Consider the following 23,032-nt stretch of genomic DNA (forward strand, 5'->3'; position numbering starts at 1 on the left):
ATATTTCTGCTCACAGCCTCCTGCATGGCCACAGGTGTCCTTGCAAGAGCTGGGAAACACAAAATGTTCATTCCTTTCCCACTGAGACAAACACCATCCCCTCTGCCCCTCTGGCTGCTGCTTCCATGGGCTGAAGCACATTGGGTGGAACACTTGTTCAGCTCTCAGCCCCTTGGATGCTTCTGTCCCTGCTCCCTTCAATGGACACTTTGCCCAGCTGAGATGGGCTATTTGGCCTGCCATGAATTCACCTCTGCTGCTTTGGAATCAAAGCACTTAGCAGGACTCTTCTCCAGCTAAACTGGACTCACACACAAACAAAACACAAACACAAGCACACCCAAGGGCATAAACATCATTCCCCCTGCCTGCCTCCTTCTAGGGTGCCAAAGTCAGAGGGAGAGACAAGACCCAGTGTGGAAAACAACTCCTTTTAGTCACCCAGTCCTACATTTCTGAAGGTTTCAGTGGTGCTGTTCTAGGTCAGTGACAGATCTGTTCAGCTGGGGTTACAGGAAGGTGGTTGTTTTCAGGGCCCTTCTGCTTTCCAGCCAAATAGCTGCATCTATCCAAAACATTGCTGGTCAATCATGTGTTAGCAGTTTATTCCTGATATAATCCAACCAGGTTCATTGCTGGCAGAATGAAGATTTCACCAAGGCACAATATAATTTTATCAAAAGACCACACCCAATTTACTGCATGTAAAATAACATTAGTTATTCCTTTTGTCACAGCAGAAACTAAACAAGCAGGCACACCAAGCAAGAAGAATTGAGATTTGTTTTCTCTCTGATTGCCTTCTGTGTCCCAGAGACTGAGTTTTGCCTTTTGTTATGAATGAGTTGACTTTTCCCAGACTGTCAATTTGCAATGCTTTTTGATTTCACTTCTTTCCTGAAAGCTCTCTGTGCAAAAGCTCTCCCCCATTTCCTCAGGGAGCTCTTCCCAATATCAATATGCAAAGGCTGAGATCACAAACCCCTTATTCCATCCACGTACTCCAGTAAAGACCATACAGAAGACAAGCATCCCCTGCATCCTCATCTACCTGTCCTGCTACATCAGGGTCAGCCCCTTGCAGGAAAGGAGTATTTTGTTAATTGACCTGTTTATAATCTGCTGGGATAATCCTTTCCTTGCTAGGGAGTTGTATCTAACCTCTCTCATCAAATCCTACAGTGCAGCTTGGTAGGAAAGGCCACACCTGGGTGCTTTTGTCACATGAAGCATCGTGTTACAGAGATGATTCATTTTGTCCCAGATAACAAACAGACACCCCATTGCTAATGTCTCTAACAACATGTTCACCCTCCTGTAAGCTACCAAGAAAACACTTGTAGATCATTGCTTCTGCATAAATCTTCATTTGTAGCTCCATACAGCTTTCTCCTAAAAAGCCCCTGTGGCTCTTTAAAATGCTAATTAATCTGTAAATGGCTTTTTCTTTTTACATCAAACCACCACTTATACTTTCTTCTTATTCTCCTATAACAGTAGAAGCTCCCAACAGGTAAATGGAAAAGTTTTCCTAGGTTTGTCACCTAACAGGGATAAATGTCTCTGCCATCCCTTTGGCAGGCTGTGACTCAGTGTGAGCTCCTCAGCAGCACAGCACAGGGAGGGGAATCATTGCTGCAAGGTGCTGCAACAAGAGCCATCTCAGGGCTCCTGTTCCACTGTGGCATCTGCTCCACACAGCATTACTCATCATCTACAGAGACCTTTTAGTCTGTTGAGTGAGGAAGTGGAAGGCTCAGTCTTTCCCAATCCCTGTGCTATGAATGCAGCTTGAGGAATGAGCACTCAGCCCAGCTCTGCTGTCCCCACCCAGCCTGTCCTCCCCTCCTCATGCCAAATGCATTAACTCCAACAGAAAATATTTACCTGCATTAAATTTGGTGGGAACTGGGATCCCAGGGCCTGAAAGAGAAAAAACCAAATACACATTAAACTATAATAGAGAGAACTGCATGCTCTGCAGCTTGGAGGTGTGTACCATTCTCTAATAAAAACCTAAGCATCAAATAAATTAATTGTATATGAAAACAATAGGAACTAAAGCTGGTGTGTGTTTTAAGGCATCCTAATTGAAAGCAGACCTGAGTTTGCACTTCCTTTGTGGTCCAGGTGGGCACTCGTCCTGTGATCATAATGAAGGGGCCACAAAGGCTTTTCCCAGCCCTGCTCAAGATCACAGCAGCTCTCTGGGTTTGAGAGCTTTCTTCCTCTGGTTACACAATGCAGGGAGAGGAAGCAGGGGTTGTTATTGCTGCAGAGAGCTCGGGCTTTTGATAATATTAAACTGTTTAGGTTGGATCCAAAACCTGACTTTGTTGAGAACCATATGGTGCTTAAATGATGTTGTTGCCTTGCAAGTCTGCAGGGTGGAAAACAGGGCCAGATTCCACAATATCTGCAAATTACCAAAGCTGTGAATGTAATGAAGAAGGAAGAAAAGATTAAGGAGGTTCTGTCTTTGGTGGCAAAGGTATTTCACAGGAATATCCAAGGGGGAGAGAAGAGGCTACTGCAGTAAATTACAGAGCATGCTCAGGTGTGGATTTAATTATGAGCAATGAGAAAGAAGAATACTTCAATGAGCTCAGAGCCCACGAGCCTTGAGCTGAGACCTCACCTCTCACAGGCTAAAGGGAACATCATCACCATACATCTTCTTTAATAACTATAATAATCACCATACTTTTCAAAACTTTATTTGGATAATGCTCAACAGTGACGACCTGCACGGTTTTTAAGTTTCCATTTTATTATAACACAGCATTTGCTTAATATGTGACACTCTACCCAGAGAGTGTACTGCACACCAGAGGGATCTCAGTCAGGATCTGTGGGGCCACAGGATGCTCTCTCAAGTGTGCCTGCTATTTTCTGCCTCTTTGGCAGTGCTGGATGTAGGTGCTGAAGTGCCCCAGCATCCTTTAAGATGAAAAGTGTTACGTATGTGTAAAATAATACTGTTAACTCAGGGAGGAAAATAGGCACTCAGAGAGAGCCTGAAAGCATGCCTGAAAGCAGGAACCACCAGTCCAGGCTTCCTGACAAGCAACAAGAGCCATGGGATTAGTTTTCCCCAGTGTGCCCAGATCATATATTATTTTTCTGCTACATCAAGGACTTTTATTTTTAAAAAAATTAGAAAACAATACAAACAACAAACAAAAACCACAAAGGGTTTTTTAAAAAGGCTCTTTAAAAATTCTCTTTTAATTTATTCTATTCATCTCAGGAAAGGCAGAACTACAGGAAGAAACACCTTTGATGTAAGAAAGCCTCAGTGACAGAGCTGGAGCTGGCAGATGAATCCACTGCCTTCCTCTCCTGGATCATGGGAAAAGCCCTCAGAGGGCTGCTCCTAGAGGACAGAGATGAATTCCTACAGCCCAAGGCTTCCAAGAGGTGCACAAAAACTGAAACTATTCAGATAATCTTATTAATGTCTACACCAACTCTGGTTTCCTTGCCCCAGGTGTGATTGTCCCATCAAGTAAGGGACAAGTTACTGTGAACCAGGTGCACACTTATCCTTTATTAACACCATCATCACTTTCTGCCCCTCATTTTGTTTCCCCCCATGCTCTCAGTCTGAACTCAGCTCCATGCCAAGCAAACCAGCTCATCTCATTGTTCTCTGCCCTTACAAGATACAGCCACCTGCTTTTCACACCAGATTTCCTAATTTTCCAGGACTGTATTAACTATTAAAACCCACAGGCATCTCTTTTCCCCTTTTTCTGGGCCCTCTTGGTGGGAATTCTGCAGCTGTGCTGTCCCATCCCAGCAATTCTCTTTCCCTTTCCAAAGGCACCCACTGCTCCCCAGAAGATACTCCAGGACTCTGTCTCAGGGACAGCTCGTGCTGTCCCAGCTGTCACAAGCTCTCTGACAACAAATTAGACTCATTTCAAGGCCAGCTCTTGAGGGACTCCCCCAGCAATTTTTCCCACCCCCCAAAAATCACCTTTTAGCAAAATCCACTGGTTCTTCCATTCAGACATTTTTCTATCCCCCTCACCTCCAGTATTATTCTCCCCCTGTCATCTCACCTTGCCATTTTTCACAAGGCACTATATTCACTTCACTGAATCCAGCTAGGAAATGCCATAGATCTAATCTACATCTGGAAAAATCCATTATTTTATCAAAGATATCAGGTTTATACATCACAACCTGTCTTTGCTAGACTCAGGCTGCATTCTCTCCAATTTTCTATTTAACTTCATGCTTTATTTTTCATTTATATCCATATAATTGGGGTCACAGCAATGGGTTTCCATCTCTCATATAATCTGTTTTTCCTGTGCCTTCAGTCATCATCCACTTCCCAAGTTTGATGCACTGAAGAGCCACCATTGCTCCTGAATGTGCATTTTCCATGCTCTGGGCTGGAGATTTTCTGCCTTGTTTCTGTGCCTTTGCCACCAGCCCGAGTGCACTCAAGTCTGAAATTGGCTCCTCTCATGAATGTGGTAATTTTGGCACCCACAGCCTCATTATCACTGCCCTACCTGGTTTTTGCCTCAAATATTCACTTCACTGCCTTACTCACAACTGAGGCAAGGGATTTTATTTGCTTCCAGGCCCCATTTAAGGTTATCTTTAATATCAGCCTCCATCTCATTACACAGAAAACTTTTCTCCCTTCAATTTAAAATATGCTTATTGAACAGAAGTATATTTCTTTAAATTTTCTCAATAAAAATTCTCTCTCACCTTGCTAGCAATGCCTGCTTATTTTTCCAGACATCAGCACATGTGCTGCTTCCCTGATGAGGCTCACCTCCAGGAAAAGGGCCAGGTAGTCTTTTCCTTGCAGACATCCAAAGGGACATCAACAGAGAGTGGTTTTAATTTCCAGCTCTGTGTCAAGAGCCTGAGTCAAACCACATCCACCTGGCCTTTGGGACACATTCCCTCCTCGCTGTAATCGCAGAACCACTGATTTCTATTTCCAATTTCTACTTCCAAATCAAATTTATAACAAGAAAGCCCCAAGGAGCCCCACAGTGAGCAGCAGGTAATGAGTGAAAAAGACAAATAAAAGAGACAAGATTCAAAATTACATTGTAGGGAAAGACCTGGGAGATCCCTCAAGCATCCAGAGGAGAGGTGGGCAGAGCCCATCTGTCTGCACCCCAGGCACCACCCTCGTAAAAAGCTGAGCTCCAAAAATGCATGAGATCACTGCAACCAGCAACTAAACCCTTCTGTGGTGCCTGTGCATGCTGTAAGGGGGAAAAAGTGCTTGTGTTAGCAGCAGAGAGGTTTGCCAAGGAAAGGAACAACTGCTGGCAGCCTCAGCTCCTGAGCACGTCAAAGTGAGCGTTCAAGTCTTGTCAGAAAAGACAAATTAATGTCCAGATGGGCTAAATGTGGTCCCTCAGAATGAATGGAGCTGCTGCTGATTGATACCAGCTAGGAGGATGGCCCTCTGCCTAGCTCCAGAGAGCAGGGGCATTCAGCTTTGGGAACAAAACTGCCACGGGATGAATAACCTGGAAAAGTTGTTGTGTTTTTATTTCTGAGTGTTTGATGAGGACACAATCTGTGTTCTCCCCACCTCTGTTTAGGGTGTGGGAGCAGCAGGCTCTGTCACATGTAGAGCTAACACTTTGCTTTGGCATCTCCAGTGCTGCAGGGCAGCTTTTCCTCCTGGGCATTTCCAGCCTGTTTTGCAGGTCCTGCTAAGTCAGATGGCCAGAGCTGTGTCTGACAGAGTGCTGGGATGGAGCTAACACCCCAACACCCCCATAAAATGCCAGCTGCCATGGCAGGGGAATTGGAATAGGTCATCTTTAAGGTTCTTTCCAATCCAAACCATTCTAAGGTGCTATGATCCTGTGAGTTTGGCTTTGGTTAAACCCCTGTAGGAAAAAAAAAATTAAAAAAAAGAAAGGAGTAATTTCCCACCAAACCCACAAAAGCCAAACCTCTATGCTTTGTGCAGGAGAGAAACTCCCAGCAGAACTTCCTCCCCAGTTTCTTCAGAGCACCTGGCTTCCCTGCCAGCTGAAACATCCCCACTAGCCATTGTGACACCAGGAGGGGTTTTATCTGCCTGTCCCCTGCTTCCCCATTGTTCCTAAAGACTTGCAAACGCTGTGGAAATTCCTGCATCTCACTCTGACCACAAACCTTCTCTAAAGAGTCTCACACGAATTTATTTTAACTCTCACATAAGTGAGAGTTAAACTCTCACACAGTTTATTACTAATACATTTTATGAAATTAATGTGATGGTAACCTACTAATTAATATCTGGCAGGAATTAAGTGAGAGAAACTTTTGATGGTGCTGCCTCCTTCACTGGTCAGTTCTTCCATTCCTCTGTGCATCAGTCACAGAATATCCTGAGCTGGGAGGTGCCCACGAGGTTCATCACAGGAATAAATACTGCCCTAGAGAAACTGCAGATAGTGTTTGATCAAAAGATTCAGCAAGTCCAGACCTCGGCAGGGGAAAGGTTGGTTCTCCAGGAAGTGACATTCCAAAAATCTTTACTGAGGGTTTTACTCAGCTGAACATCTGGCAGATGTGGAACTTTTACTGGCTAATTTCATACAATACAGCTTTTAAGCCTGCAGAACAGAAAGTAGAGGGGAGTGAGCAGAATTAAATAGCAGCTATTAAAAGAAAAATAATATTGCCTTTCATACCTCTTTTCCATTTTTCCTACCTCTTTTTTTTTTTCCTCCCTCATTGCTTTGGCAGGTGTATTTGATGTGCTAAATTCCATCCCTGGTGGTACCATACCAAACTTATACATCAGGAGAAGAGCAATTTTTGGCAGTAAATAGGGCACAATGATATCCATCTGTGTTCCTGAAATGCATCAGGTGAAGGCCTGCTTAGAAAAGTGGATATAATCACTGAAATGAAAGAGCCTAAAAAGTATTTACCCTATGAAAAGCAGAATGACTTCTCCAAATGACACTTCCTTTATGAAGTGAAAAAGCATCTTTTGTCTTCATGACAAAGCAACATCAAAACACTGTCTCTGGAACCATTTTTAGGCAAAACACCCATTGCAGCTGGTTAGATGGGTAATCCACGGTGATTTAGCCTCAGCTCAAAATTTACTCTAGGGCCCTGGCCTTTTTAATACATGATAATATTCATATAAACATAGCTCTGCTTCTAATGGGTACCTGTGAGACTGATTTACCAAAAATAAGAGTGTGCATTAGGACTCAGCTAGGAACAATTCATATGGAAATAGTTTATCACATGTTAGAGGATTTGGCCAGGGAGTATAAACAACAGCATGTGGGTGAGGAAGAAGTCAAAGCATTAGGAATAAATTACAGGTATGGCACGAGCTGCACAGCTGTAATGGCCATTCCACACCTCAGAAGATGCTCCTCACAGGTTTTCCAGTAACAAATGCATCTGATTGGATTAGTTGGTTAAAGGAATACTGTACTTATTGGAAAGTCTGATGTGAAGCCAACACCAGGAAAAAAGGGATTTGTGTTAGGAAATGCTGTAGGTTTTCCTGTACAGGTGCTGAGACCCTGGCACAGGTTGCTCTGGATGCCCCTCCCTGGAAGTGCTCAAGTTCAGGTTGGACAGGGCTTGGAACAACATGGGATAGTGGAAGGTCCCTGCCCATGGCAGGGGAGTTGGAAGTGGATGATCTTGAGGTTCCCTTCCAGCCCAAACCATTCTGTGATTCTATGGAGTGACATTAAAATATCACACCTTATTTCAGCTGGAACACTTCTCCCTCATTAGCCATTAGTTTAAAACATTAGTGAATCTATTTTTGCAGTGCAAAGAACACTTCACCAATAGAGGACCCATTTCCAAACCTCATCAGGCACTGGCACTCTGATAGTTCCAAGTTTCAAAGTAAGAACAATCCCAGTGAGGAACTGGATCCTGCACAGCGCTTCCCTTCCTCCCGTTGGGTGGTTTGTTTTCCTTACACTCCCTCTCTTTGGGCCTCCACCACCACACAGGCAATCTCACGTCTCTTGGCTTGCAGGATGCTATTTCTGGAAACACCATCTTGCAGAGAGCAGTGGTGTGGAAGTTCTGATTCATACATTTCATGGGAGCAGAAGTGTGAGTGAGTTTGGGCAGGTGGCGGGTGGCACCGAGAGAGTGAGGTGGCATGACAGATGTCAGCAGCCAGGAAAGTGTGCTCCAGAGGTGCAAGACATGGAGAGTTACGAGTTCCTGGGGAGTTATACCCACTTACATCAGACTTGGGAAACTGGGCATCATGGGCACGCTGACGTTCAATGTTTTGCCTGCCGTTTTTGCAGCTTATGTCACAAGAAACTGCTGTGTCTTGGCTGTCTTCTGTGTCTGAAATGTCTCTTCTTGGCTTCTGTTTGTCTCCCAATTCCACCTTCACCACCTCTGTCACTCCTTCCCACACCACTGCTCAGGCAGGACCAAGACATTACTCCATTTCCCCTGCAGCTTTCCCCCTCTTCAGCCTCAGCCATCCCTCCTGCTGCCCCTCCAGACTGGAACTGTCTCCTCTCCCTCTCACCTACACAATCACCTTCTAGAATTCAGCTCCCTCCCAAGCTCTGTTGCTTTCTTTCCCTCCAAGTCCAGTCATTTTTAACCAATCTATTGTAAAGATGCTTAATTAGGCAGCCACAGCCCAAATAGCATCAAGAGATTCTTCCCAACACTGCATGGTCCTAGGCATTTCAATTCTGAAATATTGTCTTACATGATAAACTCTTCAGAAGCCCTTGCCCAGAACTTGTATTGCAAATTGTTGAAGTTTGTAATAGATCACAGCTTCCACTAAAGCCAGAGCACAGCCAAGCCTCAGAAAGGTGTTGGCCCAACTCTGCAGCTGCTTTCCAAACCATCCATCTTCACCTCCTGCTTTGTGCTGCAAACAGAGCTTTGAAACTTCTATTCCAAACCATTCTCAAAGGACCCTCTTATTCTGAGGAACCAAACAAGGAGTCTGAATAGTCTTCTTATATGGTGGGAAGAATGGGTGCTCCTCTGTGAGCCAGGGGAGAGAAAACAGCTCCTCTGAGAGCAGCAACACCCCATCCAAGGCTCACGAGTGCACAAGGAGAGGGCAGAGGAATTCAGTGGCATGATGAATGATAATAAACCTACAAGAAAAACCTGGCACAGGAGAGAGAACAGCACCATCCCCAGATTTTGTGAGCTCCCCTCTTAAAGAGTGGGGCAGCTGTTATGGGCTGCATACAGACCTCACATGGACTGTTGTGTCCCATACAAACAGGGCAGTGGCGAGGGATGCTGAGAGCTGCTTGGTCCCTTCCTGCTGTGCCAGCAGCTTCCAGCCTGCTCTGGGCACAGTGAAATGGAGTGCCCCAGGGTGTCTAGGGCCAGGAGGAGCCAGCTGAGCCCCAATTTGTGGTGCCAGCCCATGAATCCTGGCCCTGCACACATACAGCCCATTCATCTCGGCGCTGGCCGTCTGCGGGATAAACACTGCCTGGTGTGTGTGCACTGCAGTGCTTCAAGGACGTTGGAATGCACTTTATCAGCACTTTTAAACACTGCAGCTTTATGAGGGGAGCCTGAAAATGTATTTACCATTCCAGACTGTGCACAGATGTGCTTTTAATATAACATCCTGATGGGGTTTTTTCTCTTCTCATGACCCCTTGCTGTCCAGGCAGGAGCGCTTGCCTCTCCCTGTGCCAGCAGATGCTCCAGGAATTCTTTCTGGAGCACCAACCACCAGAGATTTCCATGACTTCAGGCAGGTCCTTCACACCTTCTGGTGATGTTCTATGGCTGCTGTGAGGTTTGCTCCTCTGTAACCACCCCTGGTTGTCACACAGGTGTTTCCTGACCCATCTCAGCAGTGTTTACATCTCTCCAAGGAGATTCCTCCCATGTACCAACTGTGTGTGCAGAGCTGTTGATTGCTCAGTGTGTGGCACAGATGATCATGCAGACTGCTGAGAGCAGACAGATGATCTGGGGCTCTTCTGGGCTCCTCTAGGAGGCTGGAAACTTGTGGAAATGCCTCCTGTGCCCCTGAAGTCACCATGAGCCCTCAGAATGGCTTTCCTGATCTCATCTGAGCCAGCCTCAGACCTGAAAGTGAAAGGTGAACAATGGAAAATTCACCTTGGCTCTGCTGGTTGTAGTGGGTCAAGGAATAGGAAGGCTTCTGAACTGAAGGAGCAAAAGTAAAGACTATAGAGGGCAAGAAAATAGGGGGAAGCAGGAAGGAAGAAAAACCTGCAGAAAGGCATTCCCTTGGGAAAAGCAAGAAGCCCTTAAAGCTATTTCCTCTAATCAGATCTGCTGCTTTTACAGCTCCATTCACAGAAGCCATTTCCCAGCTGTATTCTATATCTGTGTGATCTCCCTTCAATATTTGCTGTTTATGCAGAGCCTGCCAGGTGCCACAGCAGGTGAGTGCCAGGCCCAGCTCAGATCCCTCTCTGGTGCCAGCTCTCTGTGTCTCAGAGACAGCTGCTCACTGAGAAGTGCTTGTTACCAACCAGGACCTTCTGTAACACACAGAAAGGCATCACCTCCTCCAGAAGTGGGCATCTCATGATGAACTGTGGGGTTACCCCCTCCTTTTCTGGAGCAGGGCTCACACATGGATGGTGCAGATGATGAGCTTGGCACCAACTTGAGCTGGACAAATCTCACTGTGACCACTGCAGCTGACTACAGCACAAGGCAGCACATGAAACGCATAAGGCCAGCAAATGACAAAAATGTAAAGTAAACCCATCAGGCACTGGCTCAGCAGGATCATGATTTGTTCCCCTAAGAAGATTCACCTGTACACCGTTTAATCCCTGGAGCTGGGGCCAGCTCCCATTTGTGTCAAGAGAAGATTTTCCATTTACTTTAATGGACCTGGAATGGGCCCAAGCAGAGCTGTATAATCAGAAATAATTCATTAAACAAGGGAAGCAGCCTTCTCCTTGATTCCCTCCTACTCCTCTGCACCAGCTGTAGGTCAGAATCTGCCACTTGTGCTTTGGAGACTGAGTCTTCTCCCGAGGAGCTGGGTGTTTGTTTCACACCAACCAATCAAAGTGGCATTTTCCATGGGGGCTGAGGTTTACCCATTGCCAGGGACAACAGCTTCAGATGATGAGCTGGATTATGCCTGACTCAAACCTTCCAACTCATTTTCTGAAGAACACCGTGTTGATTTTATACCCCTCTTAGTTTCTAAACTGGGAACTTCATACCTCTTGTTTATATTTTCCTTTAGAAACATTTCTTATCTGGGAGCAGTAGCAGGAGCCCAGACAAACACACAAGCTGAAAAGACAACAGAAATGTTTTGTGCCAAGGAAGGATGGATGTAAGTGAACCTGGCTCTAATTACCATGGAAACAAAACAGGCGTCCATGAAAATGATTCACACTGTTTTGAAGACTTTTCTGGAAGGCAATAACTTACTGCCTTGGAGGCAGCACAGCAAAACAGAGAGCCAGGAGAGATGTGTCAGAGCAGGAGTACAGCTTAGAATCACAGAATTGTTTGGATTGGAAAGGACCTTCAAGACCATCCTGTCCCAGCTCCCTGCCATGTGCAGGACACCTTCCACCAGAACAGGTTACTCCAAGCCCCTCCAGCCTGGCCCTGAACACTTTCAGATGTGAGGCATCCATGTGTCACAGATCAAAGCCTGAGAGCTTTGGACAGAAGAGAATATACAAAAATAGATGTTAGAACATGCCCAGCTGACTTCCTGCAGGTTTGTCCCGCAGCATCAACCCGTCCCTGTCCCCCAGAGCCTCTCCCCCTACACGTGTGTGTGGGATCTCCCTGGCTCTCCCATTTCTCACACTAAACCCTCACCAAACAAACAAACAAGAGCCACACACACCCCTCCCAGCAGACTGCAAAATACCTGAAACACAGTGACAGTATTTAATCCCCTGGCAGGGCATTAGAGGGGCTTTCAAACACCAAACAAGCTCTGCACCACCACAGCCTTACTCGTGAAATTATTTATCAGGGGCTGATTTATAGAGTCTTTCATGAGCTTTGTATTGGCTAATAATGCCCTGGAGGTCTCAGATCCTCCAGCTTTGATGGATTCCATGTTCCCAAGGCTGAGGGCTTGGCTGCTGGAGATGTGCAGTCTGGAGCTGTGTGCAGTGAGCACCATTTGGGCAGCAAGAGCTGCCCTGGGCATGGGCTGGGCTGGCTGATGTGCTCCTGTCCCACGAGAAACAGGGTCCCACGTGGCTCATCCCCTCTCATCACACCAGCAGTCAAGTGGTGAAAAACACCAGACACAAATCAGAGACCTGCTTGCATCCAACAGAGCCCCAAAATTAAGCAAATGCACCAAAGCTTTTTGAAGTGTTTTCAAGCTGTGGTAGTCAGCTCTGGGCAGTAGCCACCCCTTTGAAATTGCTGGAAAATAATTTCAAATTATTTAGGAGTTTTATAGCTGTTAGCCACCTCAGGGATCCCAGCCCAGGAGAAATCTCTTCTCTCCATCACCCATGAGTGCCTCTATGTGATCTTTCCTTCAAATCCCCTGGGAGGTGCAGATAAAGCCAGGCCCAAAAAAAAGCACAGTTTGTTTATCATAGCAGCCAGTTCACAGCAGGGATTAACAGATGGGAAGCACTGCAGAATAAAAATGTTGTTGTTGGGTGACAAGCTGGTAGCTTTTCACTTGATGACCTAAAATAAAGGTATGTGTATGACATTAGAGTGAGTGCACTGGGATTTAGGGCTTATAAAATAACACTCAGCTCCAAATTGCATGGTAGCTGGAAGATTTAAAATCCAGAGATGCAGGTAAGAGCTTCATTAGGGGGGTCCAGAGTGCATGTGTTTGCATGAGCCTATATGGAAATGTAAAACAAACACACTGTGGAAGGTGAGAAATCTTTTCTACAATTGCATTTTTTATTGACCATAACAGGGAAAAGCCATAGGGGGAAAGGTAAAAGCTTTTGTTTTGGAAAATGACTGTCAGCTTAGGAGAGATGTAACTGGCAGGCACCACTTAAGAGCTAAATGGATTGAAAGAACCTCCTGTTTCTAAATCTTAAAAAGAAAAAAAAAAAGCTGAGAGATCCTCACAAGAGTGGCATTATATTTTTTCACTCTCATTTTTTTTTTCTTTAGTATGAGCATTTTCTAGGCAACAATGAGAAGAGAGCAAGTTCTTCCTTTCCTTTCAGCATCCAGAAAATTCTGCAGTGGGGAATGGACAGCCAACAATGCCCAGGGCAGTTAATAGCTGAACACAGGGAAGGAGGGAGTGTCCAGAGTTGCTGGATTGGATTCAAGGAGCAGCAAGCACCACAAGCAGATGCAAACATGGCTGTTTTGGTGCTGTTTGAGCTCAGAACCAGCAGAGATTTCTGCTCTGTCCAAGGTCTGTGGTGTCAGCTCTGGCAGCCCAGCACATCTGCTCCAGCCTCAGGAGGGGAGGCTGCTCCTGGTGTTGGCTCCACAGCACCAGGAAAAACTAGTCCACACCATGGGTATGTCCCATGGTCACATCCATGAGTTTTATGGCTCTCACACACTTGCCAGAGTGTCCAAAGGAGGTGAGTGTGCACATGCACCTTCCCCAGGGGCTGGGCTGGGGCCAGCATGGGTGAAAGGAGTTTGTCTGGGTTACCTGCCCAGGTGAGACACAATCCTCACTTTGCCACCTGCCCAACCCTGGCTGCCAAACAAATCACTGACACCAGGCACTGGTGAGGCTTTGCAGTCCCACCCCCAGACACACTCTGTGCTTTTGTTACCAGCAGCAGCATTTCCTATTAATCACAGGAGCCAGATGGCCCCAACGTGAAGCCAGAGCATGGCAACCTCTGTTCCTTCCATTTTCTAAACTTTCCCTTGAATCCATTATTCATACAGGTCGTTCCCTTGCAGGGTTAAATGAGAACCACAGCATGCTTCCTACCTGCCAGAAAAAATTAGAGCTTGCATTGCACAGCAGTCAGACACCCTTCCCTTTCTCCATGGGAAGCCACAAAATTATCACAAAACTGCTGAAGTGTGACAGCAGAGAGGATCTGGAAGTGACATTTAGGAGCAGGAGAGTTAAATATGTTTACTGCAAGCTCATTCAGATGGGAAGAGGTAAGATGGTTTAAGTTGCTGAGTAGAAAGTGCTGGTTTAATGGTTTAGTCAGCAAGTGAGGTGACATTTTCTAGGAGACTGGAAAGTGCTTGGAGCCAACACCACAAGAGAAGGTTGAGTCCAGGAGATTTAGGGACTTTGGGAAAACTGGTTGACTCAAATATCTTCTGTCTTTTTTTGACAGCCAGAGGGCATTGAAGGCCAAAATTTTATAAAGCTGGGAGATCTTGGGGATGTAAAAACCACTCCACCAGGTGAAATAACTTTGTATTTAATGCACTTTGTGAGTGTGCAGAGGCTTCTCCAAACTCTCATCTCTGCCATTGGTCTCCTTCAAACCCAGTTTCTAATAATGTGTTTTCCTTCTAATACCAAGTAGTGCTCACTCCACTTTTTCCTACCACAAGTGGCCTTTCTTCAAATCACAAGCTCTAGATATGTCAGTCCCATTTTGGAATGTTCTCATTTTGGAACTGCTTGCCAATTCTTAAGGACAGTGTCCCACCATTCACCATCATGATCCATGGGCAGAAGAAGTATCTAGGACAAAAATTTCCTTGTCATCTATATTTACATGAAAATCAGTTCTGAAATAAAAATCTCTGCAGTATCCTGGTCCTATTTTCTGCTTTATGGGCAACACTCTCCCTTGCTTGCAGATCCTCAGAGATGCTCTTGGCTACCCTCCTGTTGCCCACCTCTTCTCTGTGAGCTCTAATATTGAGGTGATTTTCTTCCAAAGCTCACAATTTCATGGAGGCCTAAGAAGCTGAAACAGGTACTTTGCTATTTATCAAAACTGAGAAAGGGACCTGGAGCCAAGGCTCCCAAAATTCCCAGAAGCTGGAGTTTGCTGGAGGCACTGTCAGCTCTGAGGTCCTCTGGCAACACAGCACAAACAGCTATTTGCACATGGGGCATATAATCAGAGTTTCATGAAGAATTTAATTAGAGTCCTTAAGCTAATGGCTGGGAATAGCTAAGTGTGAGATGATCAAGAGAAAGTGATAGGTTATTTGTTTTCCTGCAGAGACTGCTCTGTTCCTTCTCTTGGTAATTGGAATTAGTGGACTGGAATTAGTGCTGCATGCAAGCCCACCAAAGCAGGGTATCACTGTTACTTCCAAGCAGGCTGAATTTTAAAAAGTGAACTCAAGACTTGAACCTCAGGCCAATGTAGACACAAGAGTCTTGTAATATTCAGGGAATGACAACAATATGTTGGGGTTTTTGCTTATATTGTCTATCTAGACCCTGGAAACACAGCTGAAAGCCAGCAAGAATTAAACCTTAGAGTCCATTTTTGTTTTGCCAGCTTTCCAGGAAACATTTACTTTTGATTTCATGCTTCTAAAATCAATCTTTCCTCAGTGTATAGTTCACTATAAAATGAGATTAGGACGTTCCTACATTACTAAAAAATTATTTGAGGGAAAAAGAGAAATGGAAGACAGATTTTTTTAGTGGATACAAACACTTCAAAAGCTGAATAATCTTCTTAAGGGACCTGACTGCATCCTGGTGCCCTGCTTTCCCAGCTGTGACTGGAGTAGAATTTGATTTCTGAGCTCTGCTCTATCAGTCCAAGGACTTCTCAGAGGGGAGGGAAAGGCAGCACTGGGGTCAGTGACTGCAGCCTGGTCCTTGTCCCAGTTACAGCAGCACCATGAATGCTGGGATGAACATTACCAAGGAGGATACAGGACAGGAATCCCACTGTGGGAACAAATTCCAGCTGTGCCAGGACACGTGTAAAACACTGAATGTGTCAGGGAAAGTCAGAGGCTCAGTATTTCCTTTTATCCCAGAAAGGAGGGGAACTGCATCCCCTGCAAGCCTCACCTTCTTCAGTCATCACTTGCATCTGCAGTTGTCTCCAGGGACACACTGGGACTGAAACCTGCCCTCTGAGATCACAGAGTGCTGCATGCAGGGAGACCTGCCCTGACACCAGGGATTTCCACCAGGGGAAGGGACATGGGGACAACTGTGAAATAACAACTTTGGTTTTCCACCCTAACAAACACTGCTTCCATCCCAGACCATACAGAACACAGGGTGTGGAAAGAGGAGCAAAAATCACACTGACCAAACTCACAAAAAGCTGAGTCTGTGTTTCTCTAGCTCTGAAGTGGAGATGGTGATGTCTCTAGGGGCATTTTAGCCAGGACAGAGATGCCAGCCTTTTCCTACAGCCTTGCCTTGAAACTGCTTCACAGACTGGCTTGCAACCCTAGAGCTGAACAATTCTTTGGCTACCAGCTCCCAACAGGACTCCTGGGATCCTTGCTTGTGGGACAGGAAGACAGCTCATTTTTTATCCAGAGTGTATCTACACCACCACCACAGCCCAGGGCGTGCTGAGCCTCAGCTCTGAAGTGAAAGGAGCAGTGAGCCCTGCCCTGGCCAGGCTGCTGGTCCTGCTGGCCCCCAGGCTGGCTAAGGAACAGCCAGGTGACACAAGCCCTGCCCAGGCATCCATTCAGAACTTGTCTCTGGGGCACAGCACCATGGAAGATCCCACAGTGCTGGTTTCACTCCCTGGAGCAATGATTTGAGCCCCTCTTTCTTCTCCATCTCAGCCCTTCACATGCTGGTGCCTGGAGCAGAGGCACAGACACAAGTCCTGCCATCATAATCTTGAATACCTCAGCACAGAGAAGGAAGCAGACACCAGCTAAACAGAGAAATGGATTTCAGGCACAATTTCATTGTGGAGATTAAGAGCTAAGAGCAAATCAAGGAGCTGTGTGCAAGACGTTACCACGCAACAGCAGCTTACCTGCTCTTGGTCCCCCACTGACAGCAGTGAAGAGAATTACTCTTCTGTCACTATCTAAAGATGTCACAGTGAGACTTACTGGAGTTCACCTTCTTGAGGAGAAGAGGTTTTCAGCAGCCTCTCCTAGAACAAATTGTCAAGTAAAGCGACAAACCTGAAACGGGAGCTTTAGAATTCGAACACAATTCTGATTGTGATTCTGAAAGAGGAGATGTGTTACAAAGAATGAAGGCAATTAACCATTTGACCCAGCCACCAAGAGAAGATGTGAATGTCTTGAGAGCCTTCAAGTGGAGATTTTTTCTGGTGGTGGGCAATGGCCAAACACTGGCTCCCAACATGACCCCAGTGACCAGCGGGTAACATTCACAGTCACCAGCAGGCCAGTATTTAATCAAGAGGGTCCCTTTGTCTCTTACACAAGATAAAGAGGTGACACATGTCCAGGAAGGCCAGTTTGTGCCCTGAGCAGCTGGTGGAAGCACAGAATGACAGAATAGTTGAGGCTGTAGGGGAGTTCTGGAGTTTATCCTTGTTCAGGACAAAGCCAGCTTAGATCAGGCTGCTAAGGGCATTTCTCCTAGCAGAATTTTTAACATTTCCAAGGACTGAAATTCGCACCTATGTCATTGTTTATCACTCTCGCAGTGCAAAAAATTCCCCTAAGACCAAATCAGACATTTTTTTGTTGGACTTTCTGTCCAGAGGAAGCACTTGGAAGCCTGAGCTACACTGAGCTGCTGCTGGAGATCAGCTCAGCTCCAAGGAGCATCAGCAGGGTCGGGTTTGAGCTCCGGTGTGGGGTGAGAGAAGGGTCCTGTGCCTCCCTCCTGTGCCTCCCCTGGGGCTCCCCAGCCCTTTCTGCTGATCCCAGCAAGCTGCTGTGTGGTCTGTGCAGGGAGGCTGCAGTCTGCCAACACTTTGCTCTTTTCAGCTGGTTTAATTATTCTCTCATAATAACTCTTCCCGTTTCTGTATGAGGAACAGATGATCGACACGGATTGCCTGGCGTTCCAAAGGCTGCTGTGGATGTTTGGGGAGCTCTCCCAGCCACCTCACCCCACCTCCCCCAGATCTGTGGGGGCTGAGCTCTGTCCTGCCCCCAGAGCCCTGACTCCAGCAATGGCAGTGCTGCCAATACTGACACTGAGCTAAATGCTTTCCATGTTGGGGCACAACAATACTCAATATTTTGGTGAGGCTGAATTACAGGCAGCACTTGCAACAGCTGCCTCCAGTTTTGGCTCCAGCACCCCGCTCCCCAGTGAGGTACAACACACCATTTGATGAATTCCACACTCTGTTCTTCAGTTACAGTTTATTAAAAGATGGATTAAAACATTGGCACAACAGTGGCCGCAGGAATATTTTTACAGCAACATCATCCCAGAGGGCTTTGGAGAAGCAGGATTGTGTCTAAATTGGGACACCATTCATACATGGTTTGGACTGGTGTTCAGGAAGACAATGCTCCCTGTTAAAGAAGTATTTTGTTACAAAAGAAAATAAATCTCTGTCCTCTGTAGGCTCAACATTGATATACACCATTACAGATATGGTAAAGTCTGAGAAGCACCTTTTGAGCTTTGAAATCAAAGAATAGAGGCCAGTAAGACTGGGAAAACAACAGCTGGTAGACATCATGTGTGAGCAGCAAGATCTGCAAGGAGTTCAAGAAGTTACCCTTCCCATTGTGCTGGCTGAATGCAGAATTAAGAGAAGTGATGCAGGCATTGAGTGGCCCATCCAGAAGACACATATTACCTGTCCCACACAGATGAATCCTGTATCCCATTTTGTATCCCTCCTGCTCATGGCTTTTGCAGAAAAAGTGAGAAAGTGAATATGATCCTGGCTTTAGCATCATGGAAAAATAATCATGAGCAACAGAGTTAGTTCCATGCAGTGTCATGACAAGTTATAATTGAGGAGGAGACAGGGAAATGGTGGGAGCTGAAGTCAACAGAAGCCAAGAGGCAGCAACAAACTCTCATTTTGAGCTGAAATTCTCCCTGTTCACCCCCTCACTTTTCCTGCTGAGCATGCAAAATGGTTCAGGAGCCAAACCACTCGGTGCAAGTGAAGACACAGGGCAGAGGCTGAGCTTTCAGAGCTGTGGTTTGATCTCTGAGGCACTGGGGAAGTCAAGTTACTTGTGTGCCAAGCCAATAGTCTGGACACTCTCAAAGAAGTGAGAGCAGTCATCTCTCATCTTCATCTCAACACTTTCCAGCAGCTGAGATGCTCCATCCTCTGGACCACTCCAGCTGAGGGATGGGGAGAGCATTCCTGCACACAGCACTAGCTACCCTGGGCATCAGCTTTCCCTTTTTCTAAGGCAGCTGCATATCCCCAGTGCCATGCAGCCAGGGACAGAGACTGAAGGGTTAAACATTAATCCAAATATGTGCCAGATTTCAAATTAGCTAGCCAGTGTGAAAAGGAACTTGAGCTTTCTGGTGGATTTAAAGGACTCCCTGTGCAACTCATCCACCAACATGGCCACAGGATGCACAGAGCCACTGAAATGTGCTGGCCATTGTCCTCCTGGAGCACGTTTGCTGTTCTCCTTTTGCCTTGGTACAACTCCCAGCTTCACCCTGAGAAGAAGAAAAAGAGTCTAAAAAAGAGCATTTCACGGAATTGTGCTGCAGTGTTTGGAAGCTGCTGGCACGTGCTGTGGCATTAATGAGGTGACAGTGGCAGCCAGAGGGTTTGCAAAGCACTGGACATGCTCCAGAGTTGGACAGAGGAAGGGTACTCCTGGCAGACTTCTTTGAGATGTTTTTTTTTATTCACAATTATTTTTATTCACAACCTCCTGAGGGAGAGCCTTCTCCAGCCTGCTCCCTCCACCATGAAAGGAGGAGTGAAGGCATCAGCCTGGCTCCTCCTGCCTGCTTGTACTTTCCATTTTCATCAGTAACATGCACAGCCATGTGCTAACACCCTGTTCTTTGGGGAGCTGGATTTTCCAAAGTCTGTCCTCACACCACAGCATGTCAGAAACCACTGGCAGATGTGTGGAGGAGTGGGAGGGATGGGGAAATTATTTTGAATTTCATCTGCTTTTGTGCTTTTGTATTTGCTCTAAGGGTGCACAAGCTGTGTTCAGTCCCACTGACATACTACTTAAAGTGAGATTCAAAATATTTCATTTATTTTTAACTGCACTTGGTTCCACAAAGGCTCCCAACCCAGTCTAATAGCCTTGCTCCTTGTTTTGGCAGTCAGCTGGGACAGAAGGGGTCTTTATTCTGAAGCTGTGCTTTGTCCCAAAGCTGGGCTGACAAAACATGCTGTCTTCAAAGTGAGTAAATATTTCTTGGAATGGGTACCACGGGAGCCCTTTCAGCATTCCCTCCCCAAACCTGACAGATGTGCATACAGCTGCTCCAGTAGCTCAGTACCAACCTTCCACAAAGGCAGATTTCTGGGAGTGCTGAACACAAGTCACCTTGAACACTGCCAGGAGATAATGGAACAGCACTGACATCCAAGAGAGTGATCCCATCCTAAAGAAGCCAGCCATGCATCAGAACATCCCAGCTCCTGGCAGCAAGTCAGACTCTGTTTGCCCAGCCAAAGGCTGCTGCAGCCCAGGGCACAGACATCCCTCCCTGCTGGAACAGCTCCTCTTCCCTACAGATGCACCCAGCCCAGACTCCAGATGTGTCAGGCAGAGCTTGGTCATATGGACTTCCTGTGATGGGAACAAGGGCTTTTCATTACTGGATGAGGAGAGAAGTAATTTGCTTTGCATGCAGCTTCAGCTCCATCAGGCCACACATGCAGAAGCTTGGGGTTTACATTAGCATAACTCCACTGGCTTTTGCCAGACCAGAACAGATGTCCCCCATGTCTGTGGCAGGTTGAGTGCAAGTCTAGCCCCAGAATAGCACAGATCTTTAGCAGTCAGAAGGACAAACATTCATTCTTCCAGTCCATTTACCATATGTTCTCTTTTGGTGCGCGGCATCCTTCAGTGGAGAGGAAAAAAATGTTATATGCTGACATAGGCATTCATTATAAATATTTCAAGTCTGTCAGTCAATTCCCTTTTATCTCACCACTTAAGGGAGCCCTCATCTGTACAGGGGACCTTACTCAGGGCCTGATGTGAGGGACAGGCAGTGAGAAAACACCTGCAAGTGTCCACACCTTAATGCAATCTCTTCTTGGAGACTGGAGCACTTCCCTTGTAAAGGTGCAATTGTGGAGAGCTAACACAGCCTTTCCAAAGAGGAGGCAGCTCCAACAAACAGCTCCAGCCCAGAACATGCAAGGTGGTGTTTTGTCCTGGGTGCAGGCTGCACAGCTATTGCACCCTCTGCCATTTCCTCATGCCACACTGTCAATAGCTGCCCAGAGAAGCTGTGGATGGGAGTGCTCAAGGACAGGACAGGACTTGGAGCAGCCTGGTCTGGTGGAAACTGTCCCCTACCAATGGCAAGGGGGTTGGAACCAGATGATCTTTGAGGTCCTTTGCACCCCAAGACATTCTATCAATCTGTGATAGCACAGGACACCAGAGACCTGTCCCACCTCAGTGCTCTGTTGCCCCTGTACAGGCACAGTGACATTTCTCTAGGCTGAAAGTTTTAGAGGGGTGTTTCTCCATTTCAGTTCCCCCTAAATTATCCACACGGGAGACCTGACCTCTGCAGGAATTTGCTTTCATTTCAGAAAGCCCTTTAAGGCATTCCAGCCTTTCAAAAGGCAGCTCTGCCCCTGTGTCTGCAGCTCACAGCTCTGACTGCACTGCCAAGCAATGCAGCAGGAAAATGAAACCCTGACACTCACATCGAGGAGAGGTGAAGCCCCCAGAAACACAGACATCCCAAATCAATAGCAGCAGACCCATTTTATGCACAGAAGATTTCCTCCAGGCAGGCAACAAGTGGAAGATGGACATTTTCATTTCACAGGTCTATTCATCCCCAGCCTTAAGCCTCAGCTTCACAAATCACTGCACAGCAGTGGAGCAGAGCCCAGAAGCATCCCTTGAGCTGGAAGCAATAATAGGAATGATGCATCCCTTTACATTGACCTAAATCTCAGATCCTCACAGCTTGTGCTTGCTGCACACCAGGGGAATGAACATGGGCAGCTGCCACAGCTTGGCTGTGGCTCAGGAAACTACATTTTTTCCTCATGGGCCATTCAGAGGCAGAGTTTTCAAACTCACTCATTTTGCTGTACAAAGTCAAAGGAATCAGCCATGATCCAGCAGGTGCTGTCACCAGTGTCCTGCCTCCTACTGGAACAGCTGGTGCAGAGAACAGCTTAGAAATTTAAGATTAGTTGGATAATGAATGATTAATAAATAGTTCACCTAATAAAGAAGATTATTCCTCACTTAGCAGCTGTTATCTGACCTCCCAAAAAGCTTGGTGATTTATAGCTTGTGTACCACTAAGTCAAATAAGTCCTTTCTCTCACATTTTACTGGTTTTATTTTAACCCTCTCAGCACTGGCCTCAGTGATGGTGCCTGGCACTTTGGGCAGATATTCCCCTGCACCTGCAGTGATGCCAGGCTCACTGAGGCAGGACAGATCTGTGTGTGAGGCCAGGAGAGGTGCACACCACACAGCAGAAATGCCACTGTGAACAATCCACAGCCCTTCCTCCCAGTGAGTCTGTGTCTCCCACCATTCTCCTGACCCCCACAGCTCTCTCCCACTTTCTAGGAGCAAGAAAACCCCAGTCTCCAACAAGACTCACTCCTCCAAGCCATCTGCCTCTCTTGGGAGCAGCAACCATCCTGGGAGAAGAGCTTCTTCTCATCTGGGGGTGTTGTGATTCCCTCCAAAGGGGTTTTCTCACCAAACAGGAGGTGGCACACAAAATTGGGTAATGGTGAACATTTTCTGTGGCAATAGGAGAGGATGTAAGTGAGCAGGAGCCCTGCACTGAGCCTTTCCCAGCACACAGGTGATTTCCCCATGCTGATTGCAGCCAGGGCAATGGGAGGCTGTAATGAGCATCTCCCACTGAGATAAGGTAAATTCTTGCCACAGCCCTCCAGCTGAATAGCTGTAAATACAATCAGGGCTGGATTTCAGCCAAGGCCATGTTTAGCTGACAGCAATTTACAGTGAGGCGTGAGGCATGGTTTTGTTTTAAACAGTGAGGCTGACTCCCTAGGGCTGCAGGGGATTTTCCATC

At 46.5% G+C, this 23,032-nt stretch overlaps 1 long non-coding RNA gene across 1 annotated transcript; it reads right to left on the minus strand.

The window, feature by feature from the left end:
- Window positions 1-436: 436 nt before the first annotated feature.
- LOC130254439 (uncharacterized) lies at window positions 437-2,187 on the minus strand. The gene is made up of 3 exons (XR_008840712.1): window positions 2,103-2,187; window positions 1,888-1,923; window positions 437-565 (listed from the first exon to the last, which is right to left on the minus strand). It is a non-coding gene; the product is annotated as an uncharacterized LOC130254439 (long non-coding RNA).
- Between the last annotated feature and the right edge of the window lie 20,845 nt (window positions 2,188-23,032).

The sequence above is a fragment of the Oenanthe melanoleuca genome, chromosome 5 (assembly GCF_029582105.1).
Source record: "Oenanthe melanoleuca isolate GR-GAL-2019-014 chromosome 5, OMel1.0, whole genome shotgun sequence".
Classification (NCBI taxonomy): domain Eukaryota; kingdom Metazoa; phylum Chordata; class Aves; order Passeriformes; family Muscicapidae; genus Oenanthe; species Oenanthe melanoleuca.